This window comes from Pelophylax lessonae (genome assembly GCF_965119305.1).
Source record: "Pelophylax lessonae genome assembly, chromosome: 9".
NCBI lineage: Eukaryota > Metazoa > Chordata > Amphibia > Anura > Ranidae > Pelophylax > Pelophylax lessonae.
The window spans coordinates 239476557-239504542 of NC_138776.1; the positions used below are offsets into that span (position 1 = coordinate 239476557).

The following is a 27986-nucleotide window of genomic DNA, read 5'->3' on the forward strand; positions in this document are numbered from 1 at the left end:
TTAAAGTTTCCTCAAGAGATTTCACCTTCTACACCCTCTGTGGGGACGGGTTCTGAGACTTTCCCCTTGTATCAGTGGTCAAGGAGGACAACCAATAGTGATTCTTCTCCTTGATGCCACGTATTGCCTTGGACCTTTCGCAGGCTTTGAAGCATGAGGGAGCCCATGTACCGCAAGTTTGCAGAGGCATGAGAAGCACACTTCTCGGGGATTACAGTATCTGGAACTCCTCCCAGCCACATACTACTCCCAAGGGTTCTGGGGATGGAAAACCATCTGTTGAGGGTTGACGTATATCTTCCTCTGCTTCAATGCCTCCAAAACTGGCAGAATCCTCCTTCTCCCTCTCCTCCTGTACATTCTGTGGGGTAGAAAAAATGGTGTCTGCATAAAGCAGGCCTTGAGAGGAAAGGAAGTCCTCCTCTTCCTCTCGCTGCTCTGCCTCGAGTGCCCCGTCAATAATGCCACGCAGAGTCTGCTCCAGCAGGAACACAACAGGGATTGTGTCACTGATGCATGCCTGGTAGCAGCTCACCATCCTTGTGGACTCCTCAAATAAAGACAGTACAGTGCTTCATCCTTTATTAACAGCCCTTAGTGTGGGGAAAAAAAGCCAAGCCGGCCTGAGGCTGTCTTGTCATACTCACACAGATACCCGTTGATGGCCCTCTGCTGCATGTGCAACCGCTGAAGCATTTCCAAAGTCGAGTTTGACCTGGTGGGCATGTCCCAAACCAGGCGGTTTACGTGCTTAATTTCAGCCAACTGAGCACTGGCTGTGTATGACCCCCCTGAAATGGCTACAGACTCTTCTGGCCTGCTTTAGCAGATCTTCCAACCCTGGGTACCTATTTAGGAAACGCTGCACCACCAAATTGACCATGAACAAAATTTCCCTTGGGGTGGTACTTTAAAGGCACTAAGTACGAAATATTGTGAATAAAAATCAGTTTTATTTAAATTAACATAAAAACACTGATTCTATATGGACATGGTTGAACATGGAATACATATACATATTAAGCCAATATAAATAGGCGAAAAAGGATTGACGTCCTCCAGCTGACGCGTTTCGGGGCATTCACAGCTCCTTCTTCAGGGATGTGGTTGGCATCAACCTGAGAGATTCCATTGGTGTATACAGCATTGCCATGTCAGCATTTAAAAATAAGATCTCAGGAGAGCTGCCACTTTGCCTAAGGATATGATTAGTACCCAATGTATATACAAGGCTGTGAGGTAGGTATGGTTAGTAAGCAATGCTTAGCCTGATCAGTGTGATTCCTGGCTACTGAGGCCTGACAGACAGGTTCTAGTATCAGTGAGCATATAATGTGACCTGTTTCTCCTGAGGTTTGAAGATGTTAGTCCCTCCCGAAGGGGAATTTTGTTCATGGTTTATCTATTAGGGATGTGGCACACTTAGGGAGGTACCTCACTGACTTTCTCTCCCCACCAAATTGAGGACATGTACCTGGCATGGCACATGTGTCAACTTTCCCTGTCTAAGGGCAGACAGGAGGTTTGTGCCATTATTGCCCACCAACATTCCTGGCTCCAGCTGGCGTGGCGTGAACCACCTCTGTGCCTGCCCCTGCAAAGCTGCAAGAAACTCGGCTCCAGTGTGGTACCTGTCCCCTAGACACACCAACTGAAGCACTGCATGGCACCTTTTAGCCTGACTCATTGAATAACCCCTTGAACACTTAGGGGGTACTTGTGGTTTGTGGGACAATTCAGCAAAGGAGGGCAAGGAGGAGGAGGGGATAGAGCTGACAAATCTCACATCATCACCACTAGCTGTATGTAGATATGGTGGCACAACAAGCTGCAGAACTGGGCCCTGTCCTGCATCCTTCCAAATTGCAAGCAGAGTTACCCAGTGTGCTGAGAACTAAATATAGCGCCCCTGACCAGGCTTTCTGGAGCACGTGTCAGCAGTAATGTGGACTTTGCAGATAACTGCCTTGCCCAATGATGCCACAACATTGCTTTCCACATGATGGTACAGAGCTGAAATTGCCTTACGTGAAAAGAAATACTGACTGGGAACCTGCCAATGTGGTACAGCACATTCTGCAAATTCATAGAAGAGGGCAGAATCCACCAGACATAAAGGCAGAAGTTGTAGCCAGCAGCTTTGACAAGCTTGCATTTAGACATTGCTCATGTGGGTGGCAGTGACTGTATTTTCTTTTTTCACTACAGCAAATGGGGAAGAGAAATTTGCCAGCTATAGTCTACAGCTTGTGGTTGTGGTGGGCTACTGGCAGATGTGCTGCAAGGACCTGGGACATCCTGCACTATACCATCATCCCTGTCAGTGGAGGCTGCTGAAAGGTCATGAGGTATAGCAGGGGTAGAATGAGGTGAGTAAGGAGGAAGAACAGAATTGCGTCCCTTTTGTGTGGCTTTCAGGTGCTTTTTGCAACAGGCTGAGTGGTGGGAGATTAAATGCTTTGTCAAGCATGTGGTACCCAAATGGCTGGTGATTTTTGCCATGCTTGATGTGGTTGAGATAAACTTTCCAAATTGCAACAGTGCGATCAGCTGCACATGTGCTAAAAAAGGCCCAGACAGCTGAGCTGTGGGAAGGGTGCCGGGAGATAACAGCTCCACAATGTGAAGAAATAGAGTGGCTGCTCTCTACTCTTTCATGATGGCTGCCTCGTTGGGGTTGCGCCTCACCCTCACTTTCCTCCTATACTCTTTCTAGCATCCAAATCGCATCAGTGACCTCATTATCATCATCTTCTCCATCCTCATTACCACTGGAGACAACTTGGCAATATGCTGCGGCTGGGGGAACACGATTGCCAATTTGTGTACCAGTATTCTGCCCTCTCAGTAGGTTCATGTTCATGTTTATGTTCCTACCTTCCTCAACCTCAGAACCAACAACTGAATCAAGTAATGGCTATGCATCGTCAAGGGCAAGTGGCTGACGCTGTGTTAAAATAACTTAAAATAACTCAGCTGACTCCTCCATGCCTGATGCTGGGGCTATGGCAGGACAAGGAGACAGATTTAGCCACTCTGGCAGCTGCAGTGGACTGCGCACTAGTCTCTGCTTGGGTGACAGAGAATGAGGAGGATGAGGATGGTTTAGTAAGCCAGTCCACCACCTCCTCTGCATGCTGTGGTTGGATAGCATGAGCAACATCCCTAAACAGAGGAAAGGGTGCCCTGCCTGAGGAATGACCACGTCCACCTTTGCCTGTGGATACATACGCTGCTGGCCCCCTCACAGTGCCATGGGAACGTCTGCCTCTCCTTGTTGGCCTCCCAGACACAATGGGAAGGTGATTATTAACAAAATGTAATAAAGATGTGAAAATGTGTACGTAGATGCACTTTAATCAGTGGAAAGTGGTGTTTGGTGCACTTTAACCTGAGTACTTGCTACACAGACACACTCCACAGACACAATACCATATATTTTGCAGTACAACTTCATTAATGCACTGAAATATACTGCGTTAAACGCGCACTAATGCACAGAAATGTACTGCGTTAAACGGCACATAACGCACTGAAATATACTGTGTTAAACGAGCACTAATGCACAGAAATGTACTGCGTTAAACGGCACATAATGCACAGAAATATACTGTGCTAAACGTGCACTAACGCACAAAAATATACTGCATTAAACGTGCACTAACACACAGAAATGTACTGCATTAAATGTGCACTAATGCACAAAAATATACTGCGTTAAACGGCACGTAATGAACTGAAAAATACTGTGGTAAATGTGCACCAACACACAAAAATATACTGCGTTAAACGTGCACTAACGCACAGAAATATACTGCGTTAAACGCGCAGTATCGCACAGAAATGTACTGCATTAAACGGCACGTAATGAACTGAAATATACTGTGTTAAATGTGCACTAATGCACTGAAATATACTGTGTTAAACATGCAGTAATGCACTGAAATATACTGCGTTAAACGCGCACTAACGCACAGAAATGTACTGCATTAAATGTGCACTAATGCACAAAAATATACTGCGTTAAAAGGCACGTAAATAACGGAGATATACTGTGGTATAGGTGCACTAACACACAAAAATATACTGCGTTAAACATGCACTAACGCACAGAAATATACTGCGTTAAACGTGCAGTATCGCACAAAAATATAATGCGTTAAACGTGCACTAATGCACAGAAATGTACTGCGTTAAACAACAGATAATGTACAGAAAAATACTGTGTTAAACGAGCACTAATGCACAGAAATGTACTGCGTTAAATATGCAGTATCGCACACAAATATACTGTGTTAAATGTGCACTAATGCACAGTGCACAGAAATGTACTGCGTTAAGCGACACATAATGCACAGAAATATACTTTGTTAAACCTGCACTAACGCACAGAAATGTACTGCGTTAAACAGCACATAACGCACAGAAATATACTGTGTTAAACGAGCACTAATGCACAGAAATGTACTGCGTTAAACATGCAGTATCGCACAAAAAATATACTGCGTTAAACATGCAGTAACGCACAGAAATATACTGCGTTAAATGTGCCGTATTGCACAAAAATATGCTGCGTTAAATGTGCACTAATGCACAGAAATGTACTGCGTTAAACATGCAGTATCGCACATAAATATACTTTATTAAATGCGCACTAATGCCCAGAAATGGCACATAACGCACAGAAATATACTGTATTAAACGCTCACTAAAGCACAGAATTATATTGCGTTAAACGGCACGTAATGAACTGAAGTATACTGTGTTAAATGTTCACTAAGGCACTGAAATATACTACGTTAAATGTGCAGTAACACACAGAAATATACTGCGTTAAACATGCACTAACGCCCAGAAATGTACTGCATTAAACATGAAGTAACAAAAATAAATATACTGCGTTAAACATGCAGTAAAGTACAGAAATATACTGCGTTAAACATGCCGTATTGCACAAAAATATACTGCGTTAAACGTGCACTAACGCACAGAAATATACTGCGTTAAATGCGCTGTAGCGTCCAAAAATATACTGTGTTAAACGTGCACTGATGCACATAAATGTACTATGTTAAACGGCACATAATGAACTGAAATATACTGTGTTAAATGTGCACTAACGCACTGAAATATACTGCGTTAAATGGCACGTAATGAACTAAAATACTATACTGTGTTAGATGTGCACTAACGCACTGAAATATACTGCTTTAAACGTGCAGTAACACACAGAAATATACTTGGTTAAACGTGCACTAACACACAGAAGACTCACAGGAAGGGGTACTATTCCACCCACAGAAAGGGATGCAATACTACCCTTAGAGGGGGGTCTAATTCCACCCACAGAGGACTCACAGAAAGTTGACACTGTTCCACCAGCAGTGGACACACACAAATGTGGCATTATACATCACAAGTACACATTTTATTTGTTTTTTTTTATCAAAAAGGCATGACATGCAATGCAAATAGATGCTAACATCGGCTGAAATTTAACATCAAAAACTAATGATACATTTGACTTTGCAAAACCTGTGATAGGGAAAAACGATAAGGCTGTCTATCAGGCTCAGAGGTTCGGATTGTCCCCTGACCAGTGATGAGAATAACGCCACCGTTATAAGTAAATGGCGTTACTAAAGGCGTTACTTTTTTAAGTAACGAGTAATCAAATGAATTACTGTTTGCCCCTTACCGTAGTAACTCCGTTACCGTTACTGACAAAAAAATGCGGCGTTACTATAATTGAATGGTCGGCAAGCAGGGGGTGGCCCACAATGAGAGGGAGTGTGGAGTGTGTGGAGGTGTGAGCTGTCAAACTGATGTCGGGGGGGGGGGGGGCGGAGCGGATATGTGAAGCTCCTCCCCTTTGTTCCATTTACTAGTAGCAAGCCAATGGATTCCCTCCTGGCCAGCATTAGGTGTGCAGCCCTTCCTGTCCTCCCCTCCTCTCCTCTCTCCAGTGATGTGAATCGGCGGTGCTCCCCTCTGCAGACACATACACAGCCTGCCAGGATCAGCACAATGTGAACCCACATTGTACCAATCACTGACCTGAACCCACATTGTACCAATCACTGACCTGAACCCACATTGTACCAATCACTGATCTGAACCCACATTGTACCCATCACTGACCTGAACCCAAATTGTACCCATCACTGACCTGAACCCACATTGTACCAATCACTGACCTGAACCCACATTGTACCCATCACTGACCTGAACCCACATTGCACCAATCACTGACCTGAACCCATATTGTACCAATCACTGACCGGAACCCACATTGTACCCACCACTGACCTGAAACCACATTGTACCAATCACTGACCTGAACCCACAATGTACTCATGACTGACCTGAACCCACATTGTACCCATCACTGACCTGAACCCACATTGTACCCATCACTGACCTGAGCTCACATTGTACCAATCACTGACCTGAACCAACATTGTACCAATCACTGACCTGATCCCACATTGTACCAATCACTGACCTGATCCCACATTGCACCAATCACTGACCTGAACCCACATTGTACCAATCACTGACCTGAACCCACATTGTACCCATCACTGACCTGACCCCACATTGTACCAATCACTGACCTGAACACACATTGTACCCATCACTGACCTGAACCCACATTGTACCCATCACTGACCCGAACACACATTGTACCCATCACTGACCTGAACCCACATTGTACCCATCACTGACCTGAACCCACATTGTACCCATCACTGACCTGAGCTCACATTGTACCCATCACTGACCTGAACCCATATTGTACCAATCACTGACCTGAACCCACATTGTACCAATCACTGACCTGAACACACATTGTACTCATCACTGACCTGAACCCACATTGTACCCATCACTGACCTGAACCCACATTGTACCCATCACTGACCTGAACCCACATTGTACCCATCACTGACCCAAACCCATATTGTACCCATCACTGACCTGAGCTCACATTGTACCCATCACTGACTTGAACCTACATTGTACCCATCACTGACCTGAACCCATATTGTACCAATCACTGACCTGAACCCACATTGTACCAATCACTGACCAGAACACACATTGTACCCATCACTGACCTGAACCTATATTGTACCAATCACTGACCCGAACCCACATTGAACTCATCACTGACCTGAACCCACATTGTACCTATCACTGACCCGAACCCATATTGTACCCATCACTGACCTGAGCTCACATTGTACCCATCACTGACCTGAACCCACATTGTACCCATCACTGACCTGAACCCATATTGTACCAATCACTGACCTGAACCCACATTGAACTCATCACTGACCTGAAACCACATTGTACCCATCACTGACCTGAACCCATATTGTACCCATCACTGACCTGAACCCACATTGTACCCATCACTGACCTGAACCCACATTGTACCCATCACTGACCTGAACCCACATTGTACCCATCACTGACCTGAACCCATATTGTACCCATCACTGACCTGAACCCACATTGTACCCATCACTGACCTGAACCCACATTGTACCAATCACTGACCTGAGCCCACATTGTACCTATCACTGACCCGAACCCACATTGTACCCATCACTGACCTGAACCCACATTGTACCCATCACTGACCTGAACCCACATTGTACCCATCACTGACCCGAACCCGCATTGTACCAATCACTGACCTGAGCTCACATTGTACCCATCACTGACCTGAACCCACATTGTACCAATCACTGACCTGAACCCACATTGTACCTATCACTGACCTGGGCTCACATTGTACCCATCACTGACCTGAACACACATTGTACCCATCACTGACCTGAACCCACATTGTACCCATCACTGACCTGAATTCATACTGTACCCATCACTGACCTGAACCCACACTGTACCCATCACTGACCTGAACCCACATTGTACCCATCACTGACCTGAATTCATACTGTACCCATCACTGACCTGAACTCACATTGTACCAATCACTGACCTGAACCCACATTGTACCCATCACTGACCTGAACCCACATTGTACCCATCACTGACCCAAACCCATATTGTACCCATCACTGACCTGAGCTCACATTGTACCCATCACTGACTTGAACCTACATTGTACCCATCACTGACCTGAACCCATATTGTACCAATCACTGACCTGAACCCACATTGTACCAATCACTGACCAGAACACACATTGTACCCATCACTGACCTGAACCTATATTGTACCAATCACTGACCTGAACCCACATTGAACTCATCACTGACCTGAACCCACATTGTACCCATCACTGACCCGAACCCATATTGTACCCATCACTGACCTGAGCTCACATTGTACCCATCACTGACCTGAACCCACATTGTACCCATCACTGACCTGAACCCATATTGTACCAATCACTGACCTGAACCCACATTGAACTCATCACTGACCTGAAACCACATTGTACCCATCACTGACCTGAACCCATATTGTACCCATCACTGACCTGAACCCACATTGTACCCATCACTGACCTGAACCCACATTGTACCCATCACTGACCTGAACCCACATTGTACCCATCACTGACCTGAACCCATATTGTACCCATCACTGACCTGAACCCACATTGTACCCATCACTGACCTGAACCCACATTGTACCCATCACTGACCTGAACCCACATTGTACCAATCACTGACCTGAGCCCACATTGTACCTATCACTGACCCGAACCCACATTGTACCCATCACTGACCTGAACCCACATTGTACCCATCACTGACCTGAACCCACATTGTACCCATCACTGACCCGAACCCGCATTGTACCAATCACTGACCTGAGCTCACATTGTACCCATTACTGACCTGAACCCACATTGTACCAATCACTGACCTGAACCCACATTGTACCTATCACTGACCTGGGCTCACATTGTACCCATCACTGACCTGAACACACATTGTACCCATCACTGACCTGAACCCACATTGTACCCATCACTGACCTGAATTCATACTGTACCCATCACTGACCTGAACCCACACTGTACCCATCACTGACCTGAACCCACATTGTACCCATCACTGACCTGAATTCATACTGTACCCATCACTGACCTGAACTCACATTGTACCAATCACTGACCTGAACCCACATTGTACCTATCACTGACCCGAACCCAACATTGTACTTATCACTGTCCTGAACCCACACTGTACCCATCACTGACCTGAACCCACATTGTACCCATCACTGACCTGAATTCATACTGTACCCATCACTGACCTGAACTCACATTGTACCAATCACTGACCTGAACCCACATTGTACCTATCACTGACCCGAACCCAACATTGTACTTATCACTGTCCTGAACCCACATTGTACCCATCACTGACCTGAACCCACATTGTACCCATCACTGACCCGAACCCGCATTGTACCAATCACTGACCTGAGCTCACATTGTACCCATCACTGACCTGAACCCACATTGTACCAATCACTGACCTGAACCCACATTGTACCTATCACTGACCTGGGCTCACATTGTACCAATCACTGACCTGAACACACATTGTACCCATCACTGACCTGAACCCACATTGTACCCATCACTGACCTGAATTCATACTGTACCCATCACTGACCTGAACCCACACTGTACCCACAGTGGTCAGTGCGGACACTGCTCCTCCACCTGACACACTGCTCCCCCCTCTGACAAACCCCCCCGGCACACTGCTCCCCCTCTGACAACCCCCCCCCGACACACTGCTTCCCCCTCTGACAAACTCCCCCCCTTCTGACACACTGCTCCCCCCCTCTGACAATTCCCCCTCCCTCTGACAAACTGCTCCCCCCCTCTGACACACTGCTCCCCCCTCTAACACACTGCTCCCCCCCCTGACACACTGCCCCCCCCCCGACACACTGCTCCCCCCCCTGACACACTGCTCTCCCCCTCTGATTCAATTCCCTCCCCCACCTCTGACACACTGATCCCCCCCTCTGACACACTGATCCCCCCTTTGACACACTGCTATCCTCGACACACTGCTCCCCCCCAACACACTGCTCTATATATCATTCCATTATCTTACCTGCCTGACGCACGCAGGCCTCGCTCCCTCAGTTCCCGGGTGGGACCTATTCCTGGATGCTACCCTACCTCATTGTAAGCTATACCTTTCTTAGTTGTGTGAGGTTTACTTGTTTACTGTATTTACTGTTATTCGTTATGTATATTTTCTCTAGACACTTGTATCATGCCTACTCCTGATGAAGTGAAATTTTCACGAAACGCGTTGAGTTCAACACAGGCAATTTTATCTATTACAAGTTGTTATTATACCTTGCTTCCGTGACCTTATTAAAGTTCTTTTTACTTATTTGTATGTACCAGGAGAATATCGCATTACTATGTACTCTTGTCTTGGACCATGTATGCCTATTTATGTTTCATTCATGTGTACCCCATTACCATGGGTCACATGTTTTTACTGAGCTTTTTGGTTTTATTATTATTTGGTCTATAGACTGTCAATAAACAGACGATTTTATTATTATCCTTCTGGTCCCCCTTATTATGTTTTATGTCTACTTCTCGGCTGGTCACACCTCATTTAAAGTCCCAATTTTGCTTTTTTGCTCCGCTGGATGCTTTGGAGGCCAGAGGAGAGACATGGGGTCCAAAAGAGCCCAGATCTCTCCATAAAGAGGACCTCTCATTGCTCATGCTATCACAAGGGATGTTGTTCATAGCAATAAAAGAGATAAAAAAAAAGAAATGTAAAGATACAGTGTAAAAAAAAAAAAGTAAAATAAAATAAAATGTAAACTTTTTTTGTTTGAAAGCTAGTTAAAATAGTGTAGATTAGTGTAAAATGTTTTAAAATAATATTTAACGTAAGTAACGCAATAGTTACTTTCCCTGGTTATTAGTTACTTTTTTACTGATGTAACTCAGTTACTAACTCAGTTACTTTTTGTGAGAAGTAACTAGTAACTATAACTTATTACTTAACTTTTACTAAGTAACATGCCCAACACTGCCCCTGACTGCAGTCTTTATGTATTTAAACTTTATTTGGGTTTCAATATCCTGTAGATTTATAAATACATAAACATTCCAAAAAGTACGAAAGTTCTAAAACTTTCTAAAACTCTCCACTACCTCCTTCCCCTCTTCCCTACTTACATCTCTCTTTTTCCTTATTGTGCATCCTCCTTTTATTTCACTGTCTCTCTCCTTCCACTATTCCACCCAGATTTCTGCATTTTTGCTAGTTCCTGTAACCACTTCCTTACTGGGCACTTAAAGCGGAGTTCCAGCCAATTGTGTTTATTAAAAGTTAGCAGCTGCAAAAAGTGTATCTGCTGACTTCTAACCACTTCAGCCCCGGAAAGCTTTGCCCCCTTAACCACTTTACCCCCAGCCCTATTTCGGACACTTTTTGTTTACAAGTTAAAACCAGTATTTTTTTCCTAGAAAACTACTTAGAACCCCCAAACATTATATATATTTTTTTAGCAAAGACTCTGGAGAATAAAATGTCGGTCATTGCAAAATTTTTGTCACGCGGTATTTGCGCTGCGGCCTTAAAATCGTCATTTTTTTGGAAAAAATTTATAAAATCACATTTCACTGCATTTAAAAAATACTAAACAGTAAAGTTAGCCCATTTTTTTTGTATATTGTGAAAGATGATGTCACGCCGAGTAAATAGATACCCAACATGTTACGGTTTAAAATTGCCCCCCCCCCCCGTGGGATGGCGACAAACTACGGTCAATAGAGATCTCAATCTGCGACGCTTTAAATTTATTTAACGGTTACCAGTTTAGAGTTAGAGTGTAGCTCTTTTTTTAAAATTATTGCCCATGCTCTGGCGATCGCGGCGATACCTCACATGTGTGGTTTGAACAGCGATTTCATTCGCGGCTCGACTTGCGTATACGTTTTTTTTTGTGCGCGAGCTAACGGTGACGGGGGCGGCTAAATGTTTTTTTTTTTTTTTCCTATTTATTTTTTCTTTTTTTTTAAGTTTATTACAGGTTTTTTAAAAAAAAATAAAAATCTGATCACTTTTATTGCTGTCACAAGCAATGTAAACATCCCTTGTCACACCAATATGTAGTGACAGGTACACTTTATGGAGGGATCGAGGGTTCTAAAAGACCCTAGACCCCTCCACTACACCTCCCTGTATGCAAAACGCCGAAAACGGCATTTTTGCATACAGCCGTTTTTCAAATCTGCCGCCTTTTGCAGCACAGTAACCCGGAAGTGACGTCATGGACGCCGCCTCCGGGTTACGTCATCGTAGACCCGATCGATGCCGTTTCCGGCATTCATCGGGACTCCATCCAGCCGGCGGACGTTCCCGGCTGAGTGCTCGGGGCTCCCGGTGGGACGGGAGCCCTGAGCAAAGCCACGGAAGGCGGCGGGAGGGGGGGGACGTCCCCTCCCGCCCCCCGGGTAACGATCGAGCAGCTCCCGAGCCGCATCGGTCAGTACCGACGGAAAGCCAACCGTCGGCTCTAAACAACGATGCTAGAGGCATCATCCCGGTATAACCACGCAAAGTCAGCTGACGTAGATCTACGTGGCTGGTCGTTAAGTGGTTAATGACGAGGCCATTTTTTGCGATTCGGCACTGCGTTTCTTCAACAAAAAATTGCGCGGTCGTGCGACGCTGTACCCAAATAAAATTGATGTCCTTTTTTTCCCACAAATAGAGCTTTCTTTTGGTGGTATTTGATCACCTGTGCGGTTTTTAGATTTTCTGCTATAAACAAAATAAGAGCGACATTTTTGAAAAAATGCCATATTTTTTACATTCTGCTATAAAACATCCCCAATAAAAAAAATTAAAAAATCGATTTTTTTTATCAGTTTAGGCCAATTTGTATTCTGCTACATATTTTTGGTAAAAAAAAATCCCAAAAAGCGTATTTTAATTGGTTTGCGCAAAAGTTATTGCGTTTACAAACTACTGGATAGATTTTTGGAATTTTTTTCTATTTTTTTGTTTTTATTAGTAATGGCGGCGATCAGCATTTTTTAGCTGGACTGCAACATTACGGCGGACAGATCGGGCCCCTAACTGACATTTTTGACACTTTTTGGGGACCAGTGACATTACTACAGTAATCAGTGCTAAATAATATGCACTGTTACTATAATAATGACACTGGCAGGGAAGGCCCCTTACTCCGATCTCTGAGCAGCTGAGGCTCGTGGACTCGCTAATCAAAGAGCGAGCCGTGCGCACGCCGCAGGGGGCGCACAGACAGCTCTTGCACAGGACGTCGTATATGGATGCCTTCCCGGCAATTTATGCGCGCGCTGTAACCGTCTTTTGGCTATAGCGCTGACAGGAAGAATTTCAATTCTGTCCATTTTTCCTATTTATTTTAGAAAGTCTCTGTCTGGTCTTCATCTCTGCTATTTAGATATTCCATATTGTATATTTATTCAATTCTTTTAAACCAGTCTCTAAGTGTAGGACTTTCTGGGTCTAGCCATTTTTTTTGGGATTGCCCCCTTTGCGGCGTTTATTCAATTTGGTACTATTGTACTTTTATATTGTTTTTTTTAATTAATTAATTTTATGAAATAGACATACCCCTGGATCATCGATAATATCAGTGGTGACTGGTGCTCCATGGGCCAGGCAGACGGACCACATCATACCCCCCCCCCCCGACCACACCAGCTCCAGCCTGCACACCATAACCCCCCCCCCCCCGACCACACCAGCTCCAGCCCACACACCATACCCCCCCCAACCACACCAGCTCCAGCCCGCACACCATACCCCCCCAAACCACACCAGCTCTAGCCCACACACCGTACCCCCCCCCAACCACACCAGCTCCAGCCCGCACACCATACCCCCCCCCAAACCACACCAGCTCTAGCCCACACACCATACCCCCCCAAACCACACCAGCTCTAGCCCACACACTGTACCCCCCCCCAACCACACCAGCTCCAGCCCGCACACCATACCCCCCCAACCACACCAGCTCTAGCCCACACACCATACCCCCCCCCCCCAACCACACCAGCTCCAGCCCGCACACCATACTCCCCCTCCCCAACCACACCAGCTCCAGCCAGCTCGCCATACCCCCCCCCAACCACACCAGCTCCAGCCCGCACACCATACCCCCCCCCCCCCAACCCCACCAGCTCCAGCCTGCACACCATACCCCCCTCCCCGGTCACCGGCTCTCTCACCCTAGACTGGCAGGCAGCGGGTGGGCTCAGGCCGCAGTGCTCTGCGCCCCGAGTCCACCCTTTTTTGAAGCCTATTAGAGCCTCGGGCTCTAATCACGTGCTTCAAAAAAAAAAAACCCATTGGAATCCATGCGTCTGGCGCCCTGCATGTAGATTAGGGGGCCGGACGCATGGATGGGGGGCGGCGCCCCTGTGCCCCAAATGGACGGGCCGCCACTGGATGATATCTACCCCTGTCATTTCACCTTCTGCTAATATTTTTGGTTTTTGGGACTATCCCACCATATGTGGATCACTGTACTCTTCACATAACATCCCCTCCAACACAGTGGGGATTTTTCTGGTTGGCATTTTTATGCTTTTACCGGTATTATGTACCATCTTGCAAGACATTTATAATTAATTTCAATGGTGTTTATATCTGACGTGAAGTCATGTGCTGCAGTGCTGCTGGCTGCAGTCTTGATCTGGGTCCGTGATTTAGGAAGTATAGAAGGCAGAGACAGCCAGGCAAGTAGCATTTTCACAAGGAGTCTACAATGGTGAATTCCGCAATCGTCTCACTACTGGTTCTTTTGGTTGAACTCGACAGACTTGTTTTTTTTTTGCAAACATTTCCATGGGGGCAGGTCTGCAAAAACCCAGACCGGTGGGATAAGCAAGCTCTGTGCTTATATTTGCAGTAAATGACAGTAAAGAAAGCTGATGTGAGTTCAATGATATTTTTGCTGCAGGCCCTGGCATGTAGACTGTTGATGCAGTGACAATGTTTGCTACTGTCATATGACTGCATTGTCCGAGAGCACACACACGTAAAGTCACGGATGGTGTAGGGTCACGCTGTGCAGGTCGAGGGGGGACAGTGCGATCACCTGAGCTGTGCTCTGCAGTTGAAGATCACGTGTGACCTTTGGCCCCAACTGAATTCCTGGGGTTAATACCTAATTAGTGTAACTTGTGAATACCATTGACACATTGCTGCAATGCCTGATCTCACAGACACCAAGTGATAAGTGGACAAGTCCGGAGAGAGCGTGAAAAAGAGAACTCATTGTAACAGGTAGGAATCAGGATTGTTCATTTCTCTTTTTGATTGTTTTTTGCTTAATAGGCCTGTGCTGTAGGATTTGCACCGATCAGCCATAACTTTATGATCACTGACGGGTTAAGTAAATACCATTGATTATCTCATTACAATGCATCTGAAATTCAGTTGGATATAGTAGGCAGCAAGTGAACATGTTGTCCCTGAAGTTGATGTGTTGAAAGCAGAAAAAAACAGAGCATCGCAGTTTGTTGTGTATGGGGCTGCGTGGTTGCAGACCGGTCAGGGTGCCCATGTTGACCCGTGTCCACAGCCAAAAGTGTATATAATGGGAATTCTAAGCCAAGTATTGGGACCATTACTTTTTAATATCTTTATAAATGATATAGGGTCTGGGATTAAAAGTACCATTTCAGTCTTTGCAGATGACACCAAGTTTGCAGTGGAATAACTTATTTACAGGATGTCCCCAATTTAAAAGCTGACCTCAATGCACTGCTTCATTGGGCAACTATGTGGCAAATGAGGTTTAATGTTGATAAATGTAAAGTTATGCACTTGGGGGCTAAGAATATTCATGCATCATACATACTAGGTGGAGTAGAACTGAGGGAATCAATAGCGGAGAAGGATCTGGGTGTTCTGGTACACCAGGGGTCTTCAAGCTACGGCCCTCCAGTTGTTCAGGAACTACAATTCCCATCATGCCTAGTCATGTCTGTGAATGTGAGAGTTTTATAATGCCTCCTGGGATATGTAGTTCCGCAACAGCTGGAGGGCCGTGGTTTGAGGATCCCTGGTCTACCAGAACACCCAGATCCTTCTCCGCTATGGATTCCCCCAGTTCTACTCCACCTAGTATGTATGATGCATGCATATTCGTAGCTGCGAATTTGCATGCATCATACATACTAGGGGGAGCAGAACTGGGGGAATCCATAGCGGAGAAGGATCTGGGTGTTCTGGTAGATTATAAGCTTAATAATAGCATGCAATGCCAAGCTGTGGTTTCCAAAGCAAGCAAAGCTTTGCTTACGAGGAGGTAAGTAAAACCTTGGACAGAGGGGTGGCTGTGGACGTGGTATACTTGGATTTTGCAAAAGCGTTTGACACAGTTCCCCACACACGCCTATTGTGTAAGGTAAAGTCTATTGGCTTGGAAAGATCAGTTTGTAAATGGATAGAAAATTGGCTAAAAGATAGAATTCAGAGAGTAGTGATTAACCACTTTACCACTAGAGCATTTTGCTGTCTTACGTCTGGGCCACTTTTTGCGATTCGGCGCTGTGCAACTTTAACTGACAATTGCGCGGTCGTGCGACGTAGTACCCAAACGAAATTTACGTCCTTTTTTTTCCACAAACAGAGCTTTCTTTTGGTGGTATTTGATCACCTGTGTGATTTTTACTTTTTGCGCTATAAACAAAAAAAGAGCGTTTATTTTGAAAAAATAACAATATTTTTCACATTTTTTTATATGAAATTCCCCCCCAAAAAAATGTAAAAATCAAATTTTTTTAAAATTTTCGGCCAATTTGTTTTCTGCTACCTATGTTTGGTAAAAAATATCACAATAAGCGTATTTTGATTGGTTTGCGCAAAAGTTATTGCGTTTACTAACAAAGGGAAAGATTTCTGTCATTTTTGGTGTTTTTTTTTTTTTAACGCGTAATGGCGGCGATCTGCGATTTTTTTTTGCGGGACTGCGACATTGCGGTCGGAGAGATCGGACCCTTGACTGACATTTTTGACACTTTTGGGGGTACCAGTGACATTACTGCAGTAATCAGTGCTATATATATGCACTGTTACTGTAAAAAATGACACTGGCAGGGAAGGGGTTAATTTTATTGGAGAGGGAGGGGTTAATGTATGCCTGGTGCTTACTAACGTGTGGGGGGGGGGGGGACTGAGTGACACAAGGACAGATCCAGGGTTCAGCTATGCTGAACCCTGCAATCTGACCCTGCCTGTCACTTGGGAGATCCGCCCGCTTGTGTTTACACAGGCGGGCGGATCTCCACACTAGATCCCCGACGATCGGGGAAGAGCGGCGGCGATCGCCGCTGCTCCTCCCCTGGCCCGACTCCCGCTGTGACTGAAAACAGCGGGAGCGAGCCTCCGGCGGCGTGCGCGGGCCGCCGAGAAGGGGGTGTGTCTGACGACGTAGGTCTACGTCGTCAGACCTACAAGAGCCACTTTGCCGCAGTAGTACTACGGTACTCAGCGGTAAAGTGGTTAATGATTCTTACTCTGAATGGTCTAATGTTATCCGTGGTATACCCCAAGGTTCAGTGTTGGGACCCTTACTTTTTAATATCTTTATAAATGATATAGGGTCTGGGATTAAAAGTACTATTTCAGTCTTTGCAGATGACACCAAGCTTTGCAGTGGAATAACTTATTTACAGGATGTCCCCAACTTACAAGCCGACCTCAATGCAATGTTTCATTGGGCAACTATGTGGCAAATGAGGTTTAATGTTGATAAATGTAAAGTTATGCACTTGGGGGCTAAGAATATGCATACATCATACATACTAGGCGGAGTAGAACTGGGGGAATCCATAGCGGAGAAGGATCTGGGTGTTCTGGTAGACCATAAGCTTAATAATAGCATGCAATGCCAAGCTGCGGTTTCCAAAGCAAGCAAAGCTTTGTTTATGAGGAGGAGGTAAGTAAAACCATGGACAGAGTGGTGGCTGTGGACGTGGTATACTTGGATTTTGCAAAAGCGTTTGACACCGTTCCCCACACACAGCTAATGTGTAAGGTAAAGTCTACTGGCTTGGAAAGATCGGTTTGTAATTGGATAGAAAATTGGCTAAAAGATAGAATTCAGAGAGTAGTGGTTAATGATTCTAAAGCCTCATAAATTCTAAAACACTAAGGATTCTAAAGCCTCGTAAATTCTAAAATTCTAAAACACACGCAACGAATTTCCGCCGACCGGTCGTCCGTCTTTTGTCCAGAGTGCGTGTCTGTTGGTTGGAATGTGCTCTAGACTGCACACAAATTTTCCCGCACGACAGATATTCTACTTCAGAAGTGATGTCATGTGTTGGATTGCTTTCTTTGTGTTCTTTCATCTCTGAGCATGCCCAGACTTGCTCATAAGATTTTTCCCCATTGAAATCTGTACTAATGAGATGAAAATCGGACGTGTTTTGACGGTCGACAAAAATTATATAGCCTGCACACCAGGATTTTTTTGCCTGAAAAGTCGGAGTCGGTTGTCGGAAGCACCATACTAACAAGCCGAAAATCGGCAGATCGGTCGTCGGACGAAATTTCCCGGCCGAATTTCTACAGGGCTTTACTCTGAATGGTCTAAGGTTATCAGTGGTGTACCCCAAGGTTCAGTGTTGGGACCCTTACTTTTTAATATCTTCATAAATGATATAGGGTCTGGGATTAAAAGTAGCATTTCAGTCTTTGCAGATGACACCAAGCTTTGCAGTGGAATAAATTCTTTAGAGGAGGTCTCCAATTTACAAGCTGACCTGAATGCAATGTTTTATTGGGCAACTATGTAGCAAATAAGGTTTAATGTTGATAAATGTAAAGTTATGCCCTCGGGGGCTAAGAATAGCGTAGTGTAGCGAGCGATAGTCAGACTGTAAGGGGTCAAGAAGGTTTTTTTAAGTGAGGTATGAGCTGCAACGGTTGTAGACTAAGCATTCTGAATGTTTAGAGGTAAGTAGTAGCAAAGAGAAGGGTCTAAAGTTGTTTAGGTTGGTGGGATCCAGTGAGAGCTTTTTAAGTATGGGGGTGATCCGCACATGCTTTAGAGGGGAGGGGAAAGTGCCAGTAGAGAGGGAGAAATTAAAGATTTGAGTGAGGGAGCATAGGATAGAGCAAGAGAGTGACCATAGTAGCTGTGAGGGAACAGGGTCCAACAGGCAGATGGTAAAGTGGGTGACCTCTTCTTTATGTAGCACTGTCCCCGTAGGGCTTTGCTGTGTGTTGACTTCTTAGGCCTCTCTCTGATTACCTGCAGACAGTTGCTTTGGCCATACTTATCTTCAGGGGCTGACTGGCAACCTTCAGCCGAGGGGGCAAGTACAAACCAGAGGCCCTTGGGGCAGTGAATTGGCCCCCCTCCCACTATCCCTCTTCCCGGCCTCCTCCTGACCCCCATTCCAGGCTGAAGCTACGCTCCAGGTAGTCTCTACTCACCAAGGCCGAATCTGGGTTCCTGACCTGGCCAGCAGGGGGCAGTTGGGGGAGCTGGGACAGCTTAACCACTTAAGCCCCGGAAGATTTTACCCCCTTCCTGACCAGGGGGTATTTTGCGATTCGGCACTGCGTGACTTTAACGGACAATTGCGCGGTCGTGCGACGCTGTACCTAAACGAATTTGGCGTCCTTTTTTTCCCACAAACAGAGCTTTCTTTTGGCGGTATTTGATCACCTGTGCGATTTTTTGATCACGCGCTATAAACAAAAAAAGAGCGTAAATTTTGCAAAAATAGCAATATTTTTCCCTTTTTTTTATATGAAATTCCCCCAAAAATAAATGTAAAAATCAAAATTTTTTAATATTTTCGGCCAATTTGTTTTATGCTACCTATGTTTGGTAAAAAAAATCGCAAAAAGCGTATTTTGATTGGTTTGCGCAAAAGTTATTGCGTTTACTAACAAAGGGAAAGATTTTTGTCATTTTTGTTGTTTTTTTTTTTAACGCGTAATGGCGGCGATCTGCGATTTTTTTTGCGGTACTGCGACAATGCGGCGGACAGATCGGACCCTTGACTGACATTTTTGACACTTTTGGGGTTACCAGTGACATTTCTACAGTAATCAGTGCTATATATATGCACTGTTACTGTAAAAATACACTGGTAGTGAAGGGGTTAACTTTATTTGAGAGGGAGGGGCTGTGTGTGTCCCTAGGGGCGTGCTTCTAACTGTGATTGGCTGGGGCTGCAACTGTATGCAGAGTGATCAATGGATCTACATAGTAGATCCATGTGATCAGCTCTCATACAGAGAGGAGAATGACAGGCAGCTTGTTTACACAAGCTGCCTGACTTTCTCCCTCTCCCCCGCCGATCGCAGAGTGGCCGGCGGCGATCGGGTCCGCCGGTCACGCGCGCGGGGGGGTCCGTGACCACGCGGGAGCGGGAGCGCGCCTCCGGCGGCGCGCGCTCGCTCCCTAAACCCTCACAGGCGAGCGACGTAGACCTACGTCACTTTGCCTGTGAGGGGCTGACCGCCCACGTAGATAGTCGTGCGGCGGTCGGCAAGTGGTTAATCGGGGCTTGCCGGGGGAGGAGAGTCTCCAGTGGTGCATGAAACTGGCCTCTGTTCAGACACAGTTTATACCATCCATGGTGGCGGGGAGGGGGGGGGGGGAGGGAGCTCTGTCCTTGTCTTTTTCCAGCAATCAGTAGGTCATGGTGGAGACTTTTTACTTCTCTTCACCGGGAATCCTTTAGGCATGTCTGTGGCAGAAGCGGTGCAGCCTTTTTATTGGGCATCAGAGGGGCCTGGAGGGCAATTGCCCCCCTGCCCCCTGGCCAAGTCCTCCCCTGCTTATCTTTTAAAGAAGCTTATGTCCTGTACTGTACTCCAGGAAACAGATTTTACTAGAAAGTCAAAATTTCCTGATCATACAGTCTAAGGCAGCGTACCAATGGGTAGATTGAACCCTCTCTCCTACCCTACAGTGCCCCTCTTCCAAACATTTTAGGCTGCTCAAGGCCACGTGTTCCTATTTTGTCCTCCTGACCTCACAAAATCTAGCAACAAGTGCTGTACAAGCAGTTTTCCTCTACCTAGCTAATAAAGTTGTTACCATTCCATCTGTTGCTCCCCTGGTGGAGACCCTGCTCTCTAGACTTTATGTAAGGCTTTTCACATGGGTGTTTGTGGCTGATGTTTTGGATTGTTATCTGGCTAAAGCTAGGTTCACACCTAGCTTTGGATTGTGACTGTGGGTGCAGTAAAAATATGCTGCTGTAAGAAAACACGCTGCCATTAATTCTGATTGGCACCCCCACACATGAAAAATTGCAGTGCCAGTGCAGGGAACCAGGGAAATTGCATGGTCAAAATGACCATGTGATTTCCCTCTGGCCCATGTTTTGAAATAGGTGCATGCATCTTTTTTCTGTGGGAATCGCAGGCACGGCGGCCTATTGAAATGAACCAGCTACCGATTCCACGCAAACGCGACCCGCAAAAAACGCATTGATGTGCACCTAGGGTAAATGCAGGTCTGTTCCCAAGGGCGACATCATTTCTCTTCAGCTTTCTCGCATGTAGGTTCTGCCTGATAATAGTGCCAACTATAGTCTCTGAGCATACAGCGCCTCTGATTTCCCTGGCTAATACTTCCCTGGGTCTAATGGAGCCCCAAATGACCACTGGAGCACTTTGTGAATTTCGCAATGCTTGGGACGGACTTAAGGCACTCACCCATGCATTATGGGTGAAAAAAGTACCTTCTCCTCTCCCATGTACAGTACATTGTGGAATTTTATTAGCTTTGTTGCAGATTCTTACTTTTTTCTGTTTTGATCAAATTACTGTTTTTCATTATGTGCTTTCCAGTCTACTAAATGGCAGATGCTATCAATTGATGAAATCTCTGCGTTTTGATGTGGGAAGCTGCAGTGTTAATATCGCTTTAGCTGTAGTTAACCCTTTAGGGGTTTTCCACCAAAAAAAGTCCTATTTTCTGTGTTTTTATTGGATTTGTGTTTTTTTTTTTTTTTTTTACAGCTGTAGGAAGATGCAGTGGCAGCAGCTTGAAATAGAAGTATAAATTATGTAGCACACTTCAGCACCCTCTAGAAGTGTGCTACAGTTTATTTAAGTCTGTTGGGGCAGGCAAAATATAGTTAGCTCAAGACTAAGCCTGACCTATGTAATCTGAGTCAGGGTTACTTTAGTTCAGGGCCGGGAGTTCTCTGGGACATTGGAGAATGTTCTAGACATAGTGGGTGGAGGTTAGGAGGGGCTGCTTAAAATATATATGAGGGCCTCAGTCAATCCCCAGTAAAGGGCTGGCAGGGGGCAGTCCAGGCCACCTCATAAATAGGCATGGGTCATGCCAGAGAGGAGCAGTCGGGTGGAATATTGAGATGGAGTGCTGAGGAGGCTGTCGGTGGCCCTTAAGGGTGCCCCTTAGTCTGGGGAGGGGGGTGACCTCGGGCCTGGGGCTCAGGTGCTGGAAGATTCCCACCAAAACACATGGAGGAAACCCTTTCTGGATGCATGGGAGCAAGAAGAGAGGACAGCAGGAGCAGGTCAGCACGTGTGGCAAATCTCCTCAGAGTCAGCTGGGTGGGCTGGTAAGTGTCAGTCTGGAGGACTGTGGGGAGAAGTTAGCCTGGACGGCTAGTGAAAAGGGCAGCTGCAGCCAGGCGGGTTGGCAGTACCTAAAGAGGTGGTGCTGGGATCAGTAGCCACAGGAGTGATGCAAGCTGGACACTGAAATTCTGCTACACAACTAGGGGTCTCGGGTTCCTGCCTGTGTTGCGCCATTACTTCATCTGACTAAGTGTTCGTCAAATACTCACAATGTTCCAGTTAGTTCTGCAAGCAAGTGTGTGCTGGAGTGAAGAAGAGGAGCTGTACTGTAAATAGAGACTGTATATAGAAAAAATTGTCCTTGAAGTTGTTGTTGAACTAAAATGGGCATCCCATAACCTCCCATCCCCATCCAAGTGATTACCCTCAATAAATAACAAAAAAGCAAAGACAATGACTCTTCTCTGACTCAAGAGTGCTATGAAAATGTGTGTGCCTGACTGTGCAGGTTGGGGAATCCCAGCTTACTTGCGGTTCCTTATGGGGTGTGCTACATTTATAATAACATCGAATTGCAAGATGGCTTGAGTAGCAATTGTATGTATTGTAATTGTATTATTTTCATAACCATGTAGAGTTTGTTTTTTCCTGCGATGGGCCATTGTGTAGCCAGCAGTCTAATGATCCCTCTGTGCCAGCCATGCTCAACTAGGATTCCTCCAGACGTTGCTAGAGGTTCCTTGAACTGTGATTGAATGACATCCCATTTTTATGGTGCCTGCATAATTCCAATGCCATTTGGCAGAGTCAGCAGCATGACACCAACTATCTTTTTAGCTATTGGTAAGGGTAGCATTCTGACAAGGGGGCTTTTTTCCCCATTGACCACCAATATAACTGGCCATTATTCCATCTGAACCCAATTAATTGGTTTTAGCATGGATTCACCAACACCTGAAAATGATTTTAAGGGTTCCTCTAAGGTAAAAGGTTGAGAAAGGCTGCTCTGTGCTATGACTACTCTGATGCATGTTAGTAGCTGGTGGGAGCCAGTGCCTTCCTTACTGATATTTTTATTTGGATTGCCAGTCCTTCTGTGGGCCTCTGAAAGCTTTACCTTCTTGTGTTTCTTATTGTCAGTGTTCTGCAAAAATGTTTGCTTACTGTCCTTAGCCATGAATGTTTCACCTCACCCTTGTGGCCAGCTGCCGCCAAGAGGGTAAGGGATGTCTTTCAGGTAAGAATGTTTGTCTTTTTTTTTTGCTCAGGTGTATGGGAAGATGACCATTGGCTCTTTGCCATTTTCCCTTCTGTTCTGCCTCCAGCAGGTTATTAAGTTATTTGCATGCAATATCAGATTTGACCACAAGATGGTACCAGTAGTAAATTTGAAAATGTTTGCAGAAACAAGAAGCTGTTCACCTTTAACAAAAGCTCCCATCATTCTTCAGTCTAAGGAAGAGAAACAGGTGCATAGTGGGAACTACATCTTAGAAACTAAAAGAAGGAACCAGTTATTAGAGCACATTTTGGACTAAAACTTGCAGCCGATTGCATCCCCTAAACGCAGCATGGCTGGTGAGAATTACTTATCGCTATCTACAGCCTAGCTTATTCATTGTATTTCTGTATACTTCATATACTGATTATGTATGTATCTGTATTTGCTTTTACAATAGTTTCACCCACCCTGTTTTGTAAATAAAGCACTAAAACGACACTCAGTCTGGCTTATTGCAGAATAGGAGGGTTTAGCTGTATGTCGAGCTACACACAGGGAAACATGTAGCGGGGACAGAACAGTGAACAACGGCTGTTAGAACAGGGACTGCCAGCGATACAACAGCTACCCAGCAGAATACACAGTGGCTACACAGAGGCCTGCTATACTGTCAGCGCAGCCGTTTGCAAATGGCAACACAGCAGTCAAGCACCTCTGCAAGCAACATGTTGCAGAGTCAGGCATCTATACTTAAAACAACTATAAGTAATTAGCTATCAATTAAGGCATTAGAAGTAATTGGAAGAATTGAAGGCAGCGGGTTGGTCTAGATACCGGGGGCGGAACCTGTCTAAGTGATGTCAGTATATATTTGACCTGCTGTAAGTAAGACCAGCTCTGATGAAGGGAGCTTGACTCCCGAAATGTGTTAGCGGTCCTATTTACAGGGACATGTTCCATTCCACATGTGGTGGATTCTTGAAATGCGATTTTATTGTTCATGTCTGTGAGTATGTTTTTGGCATTTTATTCAAACATATTTAAGGTGTCCAAGGGTAATGCACTAGGTGTTTGCGCCTCCTTTCTTTCTTTTATATACTTAAAACAAGGTCCCAAGTCTTTTGTTCTTCAAGATCCAGTGGCAGCCCGCCCATAGGGGGCGCCGCCCCCCCCAAACGCAAGCAGGAAAAAAAAAGATTAAATAAAAAAAAAAAAGTTAATTTTTCACCCACTAGGGGCGCCGGACTTAGTGCTGGGTATGAGGGGGGGCGGGGTTTTTGACCCCACCCTCGCCTGGCAGAGGCGCCGATTTGCGCTCTTCTGGAGGTCATCGGGGCGCAGAGCAATGCGCCCCGACACACCCCACTTTAACGATGTCCGGGCTGTGATTGGTCCAGAGTCCAGCCTGGACCAATCACAGGAGGACATCGGACCTGGTGACGTGACGCCTGGGGGCGGTGCACAGAGAGAGAGGAGCACCGATCGACTCGCAAGAGCAGCTTGACCATGGCAGGAGCTGACAGTCGGACGGATCGGACATCGGAGCGCAAGGAGGAGTGAGTGAGGCGTAGCCGCCTGCGACCTACCGTAGGACAGTAGGAGGAGATGTCCTGAATCCTGGCTCACCCCACCACAGACAGGCACTGACTGAGACGAGACCAGTCTCCCGGAGTCCCACCAGGTCAGACGAGTCCTCGAGTAGACTTCCGGCAGGCCGCAGGCGCAGCCAGGGTGGGAGAGTAGACACAGTCCCAGGCTCCCAGCAGTGTGTGACAGACCGTCAGGGACCAGCAGCAGCCCAGCTAACGGTAAGTGAAGAACTTTGAAGTGGCGATATTAGACAATATGGCGGCGGCGCACTGTGTGGTTTTTGTGAAGCTGCATGCCTGTACATTGACCTGTGCCATGCCTATACCATCATCTGTGCCATGCCTGTACCATGACCTCAAAGTCACGCAATTTTTTTACCGTGTTTTTTGCCGCGAAGCAATACCTATTACATTTTTCTTTTTGCGCCCCCCCCCCAAATTTTTGAGCACCAACCGCCACTGTCAAGATCATCATCCGCAAGTAATGCACTTGCTATAGCATGTGCAAAAGTTGATGCTGCAAAAGCCAGAACAGCCTTTGTTGAGCAAGAAATGCAGATAAAAAAAGAGAGAGAGAGCATAATTAGAGGCTGAGAAGGTGCAACAAGGAGTATAATTAGATGTTGAGAAAGTGCAATACGAAGCATGCCTAGAGGCTGAGAAAGCACAATTACAGATTGAGAATGTGCAACAAGAGGCACATTTAGAGGAAAAGAGAGCAAGACTAGAGGCTGAGAAGGTGCAACAAGAAACATCTATGGAAATGCAGAAAGCCTTACTAGAAGCAAACCTAGAGAAGCTTGCTGTAAATAGAGAATTGGCCGTAACTATATCGGAAGCAGAGTCCTTAGAACTAGCTTTATACTTCAGTAGTGAACACAGTAGATGCAGCAGTGTGCTCAATCCAGAAGCTGAACCCCAAGATCCTCTACAACAATCTTCAGACTACATCTTTCAACACTCCAAACCAAGCAGCAACAAAGACTACGTTGAGGAGGAAAATCAAAGGTGCTTCATATTACCACTGCAAATGAGCGACAAGTCTCAAATCTGCAAACTAGAGGACTCCAAGCAAAAGTGAAACCTCTTACCCCAAACATCTTACATGCAAGGTACCAGAATCTTCAAATGATCCTCTAGGTCCTGCTTTCACTTCAGTACGGTATGCCACGGACTGGGTTAAACCAGAAAGTCCTGAAAAGGTATGATCACACACCACCTTTCCACCATAGACCAGCTAATCAAGCCATGGTAGACTTTGCTAAGTTCTTTGCACAACGCAAGTTTGTCACAAAAGAACGGCCCTGAAAGATACAGAGCCTGGCAATCTTCTTTCAAAACATTATCAGAAGTTTAGACCTGTCATGCAGTGAAGAGATAGACCTCCTGATTAAATAACTTGGAAACGAGTTAGCTGAACATGCTAAGCGAATCAGGAAAATAAATATAAACTACCCAGACATTGGTCTTAAAATGATCTGGAATAGACTCCACAAATGTTATGGTTCAACAGAAGCAATAGAAAATGCACTATTCAAGATACTTTATAACTTTCCTAAGATACCTAAAAAGGTTTATCAGAAACGAATGCCTCGTTTCCACTGAGTGGTACGGTACGCTTCGGTTCAGTACGGTGCGGTACGGTTCGGAACGGTACACCTTGCGTTTCCACTGCCAATAGTACCCTTTCATGATAGGCGTGGTGTAGCCGGAAAGCTGTGAAGGATGATTCTCTGTCAACCAATCAAAGTTCTACAGAGTGTAGCTCCACCCTGTTGGTACGGTACTAATGTGCTTGGTACCCCAACGAAAGTGTACCAAAAAAGTTGTACGGTACGGTTTGGAATTAGGGTACCATTTACAATGGAAACGGCAAAAATTGCGTACCGTACCGAACCAAACGTACCATAAAGCTCAGTGGAAACGAGCCATTAGGGAACTAAGTGATTTAATAATGGAACTTACGGTAACCAAAGCCGAGGGGGACTTACAAGGACTTGCCTTCCTTGACACAGCCAGAAGTGTTAACCCCATTGTACAAAAGCTACCCTACAACTTACAAGAGCAGTGGATCACATATGGCTCCAAATATATAAAAGACAGTATAATGTTCCATTTCCCCCTTTCTCTCTTTTTGTGGACTTTGTAAGCCAGCAAGCTAGAACAAGAAATGATCCTCGTTTTGACTTCCAATTGTCATTGACTTCTTCTACAGGACTGAACTCTCGCAAACCTCCAGTAGCAGTACACAAAACGAATATGACTCCTCCAGATTAGTTTTACGGGTCTGCCAGCCCCTCTAACTCAGAGAAAAAGGTCAAAGATCGTGGTAAGCAGTGCTCTTTGCACAGGAAGCCACATTCTATTCTAAAGTGCAGAGCCTTCAGAGAGAAGTCCATAGAGGATCGCAAAGTCGTGCTGAAAGAGAACAAAATTTGCTACTCATCATCGACATCTCACTTTGCCAAGGATTGTAAGGTCAGTGTAAAATCGACAGAATGTTACAGCTCAGATCACAACAAAGCTTTACACCAAGGGCCAGCCCCATGGACATTCCAACACTCCGACAGCTCTAGTGAGAATGGCAGGGAGGAGGAACAC

General features: G+C 45.6%; 1 protein-coding gene across 1 annotated transcript in view; it reads left to right on the forward strand.

Moving 5' to 3' along the window:
- The first annotated feature begins 15069 nt into the window (after positions 1-15069).
- The window catches only part of ACY3 (aminoacylase 3), a 74145-nt gene continuing 61228 nt past the window's right edge, over positions 15070-27986 (forward strand). Inside the window, exon 1 of the mRNA XM_082266745.1 lies at positions 15070-15329. The gene's annotated coding sequence lies outside the window, so the exon portion shown is untranslated. The remainder of the gene's footprint in view (positions 15330-27986) is intronic.